Source organism: Physeter macrocephalus, chromosome 1 (genome assembly GCF_002837175.3).
Source record: "Physeter macrocephalus isolate SW-GA chromosome 1, ASM283717v5, whole genome shotgun sequence".
NCBI classification, from domain to species: domain Eukaryota; kingdom Metazoa; phylum Chordata; class Mammalia; order Artiodactyla; family Physeteridae; genus Physeter; species Physeter macrocephalus.
Genome location: NC_041214.2, coordinates 98810174 through 98817830, shown reverse-complemented (window position 1 = coordinate 98817830; position 7657 = coordinate 98810174). Strand labels below are relative to the sequence as shown.

Genomic DNA, 7657 nt, shown 5'->3' with positions numbered 1-7657 from the left:
TGCGCGCCCGGAGCTTGCGCTCCGCAGCGGGAGAGGCCACAACAGAGGGAGGCCCGCATACCACAAAAAAAAAAAAAAAAAAAAATGCAAACTCTGCGGCACCATTTTTAACATACTGAATCAGAAACCCAGGGATGAAGGGGAGGGCAAAACTCTGTTTTAAGTCCCCCAGGTGATCCTGATTCACACCAGTGTTTGAGAATCACTGCCTTGGGGAATCTTTTGGGAAGCCAATTTCAGCTGAAGGGTACCTAGGTATCAATGGAGAAATGGGGGTAGAGTGACCAGTTGTCCTGTTTTTTCAAGACTTCCAGGATGTGGGGTTTTTAGTTTTAAAACCGGGACAGTCCCGGGCAAACCAGGAAGATCTAGTTACTGTATTAGTTTTTTATTGCTGTCATAACAAATTACCACAAACTTATAACTTGAAACAAAAACATTTGTTATCTTTACAGTTCTGTGGATTGGAATTCCAACATAGATATTATTGGGCTAAAATGAAAGTGTTAGCCAGGATGTGTTTCTTTTTGAAGGTGTAGAAAGAATCCATTTCATTAGTTTTTTAAGTTTCTAGAGGCCCCCTTGCTCTGCCTTCAAAGCCAGCAATGCTGCTTTTCTGTGACCATTATTCTGTAGTCACATCTCCCTCTGACCAGAGCCAGAAAAGGTTCTTTGATTTTAAGAAAGGATCCATGTGATTAGACAGGTCGCACCTGGATAATCCAAGATAATCTTCCCGTCTCAAGATCCTTAATTTACTCACATTTATAAAGTCCCTCTTGCCTTGTAAGGTAGCATATTCATAGGTTCCAGGGATTAGGATGCAGACATCTTTTGGGAGCCACTATTCTGCCTACCACGGTTACCATAACTGGAAGCCTGCAATGCAGGAATTTTCAGTATTAAAACCAGTAAAGTCCCAGGCAGAACCTGGACAAGTTGGTCCCTTAATTGGAATGGCAGTGTGCAGAGAAAAGCCTTATTTCTGTGGGGGTGGCCACATCGTGCTGTGGTGGAAGAGACTCTGAAAGCAAGCTCTGGAGTCAGGCAAAAGTCAAAAAGAGGCAGATCTGTTTTCCTGAGTTGCCTATTCTGTGATTTTGTATAACTGATTCAAACTTTCTCTTTTTCATGCTTGTGACATGATCTCTCACTTGTGGATTTTTTTGTGTGTGTTGAGTATAACCATACTAATTTATTGTTAGTCACTAACCATGGGTAATTCACTGTTGCTTATAAAATGCTACATTAACTACTGCTACCATTTAGTTATCAAGTTTTGAGGGTAACAAAAACAAATAATGACTTTAATTGTCTGAATCTGGCTGTGTGTGTGTGTGATCAGCATGTGGTCAGGGCCTTGCTGAGCCCTAAAGAGAACTGGTGAAACATATTCACAGGAATGCAGGCTGTAGTAGTAGCTCTTGCAGGAAAGTAATGTTCCATGAGTATTTTATTGTATAGAGTATATAGTAAGGATTTATTTATTCTCTGTAAATATCTGACTGTCTAGTTCTGCCATCTCTTCAGATGAAATGCCCCCAAACAAAATGCCTCCTAAAGTGGCTGGAAATAGATGCACATACAAAGTATTGACTATGCTGTTGAAATTCTGTGAAATTAATATAAACATGGATAGATGAAACCAACAAGTGTTCCTCTTCTTCCTGTTGACCAGGAGGCTGGGAATGGAAGTGGTTAAGGGCTTTGCCCATGTGAGGCCATAGGCGCTATTCTACTTTACATTATGACACAAATGCTCTTCTGTAAAGGAGAGAGCACAGTCCTTGGAATGAAGATTGACATGGAAGGACTCAAATCCCAAATCTATCCCTTTTTCACTGTGTGACCTAAGGGTCATTTCTCATCTTTCTGAGCTTAATTTTTCTCATATTAAAAAAAAATAATAATACCTTATATTTGTTTTGAAAGTTAATAATAACATATATTAAATAAGTATTAAGTGTCCGGTGCAGAGTTGGCAAAAATAAATGGCGATTATTAACATTATTGGTTCACTTTTCAAAGACATCTCCAGTAATAATTGAGGGCTTTTCAAGGTTGTTTAGTATAGTAGTAACTATTTTCACTCCTTGAATGGCCATTTATTCGACACACGTTCTATTCTGTGTCAGGCTGAAATTGAGTGTATAAAATTAACAAATGAGTAATCCCCATCTTCCAGGAACTCTCAGCCTTCCTGGAGAAATGACACTTGCTTGAACTGGAGGCATCAATTAGTGACGTTTGGAGGAGAAGAGAGCTTGCCACACTTTGGGAGCAGTATGATTGAACCAAAGCACAGAGGTGAGATACAGCCTGGTCTTTGTTGGGAATTACATGTAGCTTGCTATTGCTGCATTATATTAGGAAGGAAGTAGTCAGAGATGAAGCTGAAGATACCAGCTGAAGCGTGAAAGACCTCCTACGTGATGGCAGGGAGCCTGGACATTATCTGTGCATGGAGGGGATCCACTGATGGTTTTAAGTAGGCAGTGATGTGATCTAATTAAGATTTTTAAAACATCACTCCAGACATTCTATGGAGAATGGATTGAAGGGAGGGAAGGGTGAAAGGGAAATTGGGGAGATCAGTTAGTAGGCTTTATAAGTTATGTGATCTGCATTAAACAACAGCTAACTAAATTTATCTCATGAGACTTCAGTTAAAGAACTAAAAAGAGGGGCTTCCCTGGTGGCGCAGTGGTTGAGAATCCGCCTGCCGATGCAGGGGACACGGGTTCGTGCCCTGGTCTGGGAGGATCCCACATGCCGCGGAGCGGCTGGGCCCGTGAGCCATGGCTGCTGAGCCTGCGCGTCCGGAGCCTGTGCTCCGCAACCGGAGAGGCCACAGCAATGAGAGGCCCGCATACCATTAAAAAAACCCAAAAAAACAAAAAAACAAAAAAAGAACTAAAAAGAGTGTGAACAGGGTTAAGGGAACCACCAAGAATGTTAAATTACCCCAGGACTAGCAACAGTGGGAATCATTACCAACCCCAGGCATGAAGGGTGGAGGGAAGAAAATAGTGAGAGCTGAACCATGGAGAAAGAGCACCTGATAGGAGTTGTAACCTTACTTAGGTCAGGTTCTCCAGATGCTGACCCCAGAGGAGGATTAATGTGCAAGTCTGTCATTCAGGAAATGCTTCCAGGGGGAACTGGTAAAGAAGTAGGGGGAAATAACATGCATGGACACTATTTCATCAGCATATGGTAGAAGAAAGGTGCTGTGCAATGAGTTAGGAATGAAAAGGAGTCAAAAGGTCTGGTGTCAGGGCCTCTGCCACTTAAGTCATTAAAATCCCTGGTTTTTAGTTTGACTATCTATGAAATGGGGAGAGTGCATCCTTACAGAGCCATTGTGGGAATAAAATAAGAAAGTATAAGGGTTTTGTGAGAGAGTATGCTAATGTAAGGAGCTATGATGTAGGAAAATTGTAAATATTTTAACCTGACTAGTCTGGGGAATATGAGTTCAGAACTGGGGCCACACATGGAAGCTGCTCTTAGGTTTCCTGGGCCCCATATTTGTGCTCTAGGCCTGATATCAGACAGTCTTTGAATTAGTTTCTGGACACTAATGACTATTTTTATGACGAACAGAAAAGAGTCTGCTGAATAAATTTTTAAATTTTTTATGATGTTAAGGGTAATTGGGGAAATTTTTTGAAATATTGTCATTTAAAAAAATTGGATATAGCATCTAAATTATGGTATATAGGTACAAAGTACGGTGGTTATTATATTTTTAAAAGCAAAAGTGTCTTTTCAGCAACTATGAAGCTGGGGAGATCCCTGCAGAGAGAAGGACGCCTGGTCTCATTGTCCTCCCAGCCCTTCCACCCTTCCCCAAAGCCCCTCAATAAAATGGCTTAATCCGCTGCCCCCCCCAAAAAAAGCAAAAGTATCTGATATTGAGGCATTGTCACAGTATGGCTCTGCTGGCAAACAAAATTGTTATCTATTGTTATTGGAAATCTGACAGTATATCAAATGAATAGAATTGTTGCCCTCTTAAATGTTGTCAAAATCTAATTATTGTTATTATTGCCATTTTATATTTCCCCAAACTTTTCTATAAACACATCTGGGCCATAGAGTAATTTCTCACTAAATGATAACATCCATGACCCTGTGAGAAATTTGGTAAAACTTTTTGATGTGGAGAACTCTCATTATCTCTGGATGTTGAGGAGCGAGAGCAGAAAGGTGCCGAAGCATCTGATTCCATTATGATCGATGCACAAGTTACTTCCTCCGGTGACAGCAGGAAATACTGGTAGCCTTGGCAACACTGATGGCCCTTCCCATCCTTTTTAATTGAAATAGCTGTTGCTAGGATACATCCTCAAGCAAAAAGAAGGGAAAAGAGGGGGAGCAAGAGAATGAGAGACATGAGAATGGAAGGGGGAGAGAGGATGAGAGAGAAAGAGAGAAAATAAGAAAGGAGAGAATGAGAACGAGAATGAGAAAGAAAGGTAAAATGAAAATGTCAGGTGGTATTTGAAGGACAGACTTCTGGACATGAAAGAGACTGCTGAATTACCACCAAAATTAGAGAGCATGGGGTGGGGATAAAAGTAGAATGTTAGTTCCTGATTTACTAAAAATCAATAATTCATATTTCATTTTGAGTTTGAGTTTTCTCATGTAATCTACTTATCCTTACTGTGGGTGTTTTCATATTGCCTTGGAAAAAAAATGTTTATTAGCTCTCTTTCCCTTACTCAAACCCCCGTTAGCATTCTTTCTTCTGAGGCCTCACTCTTCCACTAGCCTGAAAATAGAATAACTGTAGAGAATAACATTATATTAAAATGCAGTGAATGCTCCCCATCAGGAGGGCACGGGTGAAGTTTCTCCAGTGTTTAGAGGAAGCCATGACCCCATCATCCATGTTTCTGCCCTCACAGCTTCCTTCCATCCATGCATATGCTTGGATATTGGGTGAAGACAGTTTCAGCAGCTGACAACCTCTGAGTTCAGGGGAAAGGTGATGGTTGCTCTGGGTGATTGTAGCTTTTGGTAGCTGGGGAGTCACATCATGTAAAACTTACAACTGAGGAGTACTGACCTGCTGAATGACTCCTCTCTACTGTGATGTGGAGAAGAGTTACCCTGGGCACATTCCCCATTTCCAGATAATGAGGTGGTTACCCAAGATAATGCCATAGAATAATTAAGTGGCTTTGACATCTTAGGCATTTTGCTACAATTGAAGGAGGTTTATGTGCTTTGTTCAGCATGGTATCATCAGCACCTAGGAGAGTACCAAGAACATGGTAGGTACTCAATAAGTGCTGATGAATGAATCAAAGGAAATCACTTCAACTTTCTGGACGACAGTCATCTTACCATTTTCAATTTTAGTTTAGGGGGAGCCCAGTCCTGACCTCTAAAAGTAGAGGACCCCGGACTCAGCTCATTATTAGAGCACCTCCCCTCTCACCATGGTGATGAGTCAGAGTTGATGGGATAGACTGAGAATTTTTCTTAGGATTTCTAGCAAGAAACTTTTACTGTCTTCCCACTGGGTGTGGATAAGAGAGGATATAGTGTCTGGTTCTGCTATAGCCATTTGCAAACATGGTGGCCTGAGACAAGAGCTAATCCTAATGAAGCAGAGCCAAGAAGTGAGAACTCCAACTTTCTTCCCAGAGGACTGTTTCCAAGGTCTCCCAAAGCTGCAAACCCTCCAGAGATCACAGGGATCAGCATCACCTATTCGCCATGCTGCACTGGAGTCACAGGTGTACTCCAGTACACAGATGCTGAGGATGTCCTTTACCCAATACAATGTCTCACTTTTCTACCTGGTTATTGAATCAACATTGCTTGTGTCTTTTTAGTTTACCAAATTTATTTTTTAAATGGCTCTGTTTGCTTCTTCTGGCAACTTGCTTCTATATAGACTTGGTCCCTAGTACTTGGGATTTGACTGACATACAAATAGTTTTTCTCTCTTTCTCATCTTTACTTCCATTTCATAGATGCTCCTGAATTCTTTGGATTTTCTCAACAAACTTCCTTCTTAAAGACATCTTCATTTAATGCAAATAATAAAGCAGACACCAAGCAGCTTCTTACCCACCAATTACCAATATTACAGTCCTTCAGACATTTCTGAGTTTCAGGTAGGACTTAACCAGAACCCACTACTACAAGCAAAATAAAAGAAATTCTGAAGAACTCAATCATTGTCAACATTCTATGGCTTTGACTCTAATACATGATTTATATATCATCCTAAAATTTATAACTTAATATTTATTATGCCCCTGTTATCTGCCAGGGACTAACCTAAACACTTGTTACAGCCTTCACGGATCTTACAATCTAGTGGGCGTGGGGAGTAAATAAATCATAAACAAATGAACAAGATTTCAAGTCACTATACGTTCTACACAGAGACAAAACAGGGTGATGTGGGATGTCTGAGGTCCACTTTAGGGTGACTAAGAGGGCTCTTGGAGGAAGTAACAATTGAACCGAGATCTAAATGATGAGAAGAAGCTCACTGTGTGAAGACGTGGTGGCGAGGTGGTCTTAGACAGAGAAAACAAAGTGTGAAAACCCTGAGGTGAGAATGAGCTTAGAGTTTGAAAAAATGGGGATATCGCACTGAGGGAAGACATGGAAGTCTAATATTTGAGGGGATCAAGAGCTTTATCTAGCAGGTTGAATACATTAGGTTGTAATACAGGCGAGAGGTTAGAGCTAGAGATGTACATTTTAGATTAATTCGGCTATAGATAGTATTTTAATTATAAGACTGAATGAACTCACCTGGGGAGAATGTAGATAGAGACATGCAGAGGGCCAGAGAATTCCAGCATTTAGAGGAGGCCAAGCAAGCAGAGGAGGAGATGCCAATTAATACGAATCTGGTAAAGAAAAACCATAAAGTTGGAGGAAAACAAGAGAGTAAGGTTATCAGTCAGAGAAGGGAACAGTAACCTGTATTGAATGTTGCTGAGAGGTCAAGTTAGACATATCCAGACAGGAAACCATTGGATTTGGTAACACTGGTGCCCTTAGCAAGAGGAGTTTCAAAGCAATGGTGGGCTGGAGACAAGGCTGAACTGAGTTGAAGACTAAATAGGTAGCAATAATGAGAGACATCAACCAAGGACTGTCCTTTCAAGAAGTTTGGCTGTGAAAAAGAGAAAATAAATGGTGTAGTATCTGGAAAAGATTTGAACTCAAGAGAAGGTTTGCTCTACTTCCAAAGGTTGGAGATACTTGAGAATTTTTGAATATGAAATCAGTGATTTAGCATGAACCTGCCAATGCCTGTCCCAAATTCAAAGGGCTTGGATGAACAGAGATAGACAGGTACTCTCTGAGAACCTCTGCAGGGCCCAAAGACTGCAGTCTCAATAGTGTGCCCCAGTTGATATTTATATTTTGCTTTGTCATCGCCTAACTTTTACAATTCTCAGATATTAAGAGGTCAATTCTGAATCAAAGTTTCCTTATCAAAGTGCTAATGCAATATTAGTTTTAGACATCAAATAAGAGAAGAAAGAGCTTTCCTGAGTAGTTATAAATGGAAAAGGCAGAAATTAAATTTAGCCTAATATTAATATTTTAACAGAAAAATAGGGCTTCCCTGGTGGTGCAGTGGTTGAGAATCCACCTGCCGATGCAGGGG

The 7657-nt window shown here is 40.7% G+C and overlaps 1 long non-coding RNA gene across 1 annotated transcript in view; it reads left to right on the top strand.

Moving 5' to 3' along the window:
- The window catches only part of LOC129392164 (uncharacterized), a 139851-nt gene that overhangs the window by 84326 nt on the left and 47868 nt on the right, over positions 1-7657 (top strand). The window contains exon 2 of the long non-coding RNA XR_008617527.1: positions 2186-2307. This is a non-coding gene — a long non-coding RNA (uncharacterized lncRNA). The remainder of the gene's footprint in view (positions 1-2185; positions 2308-7657) is intronic.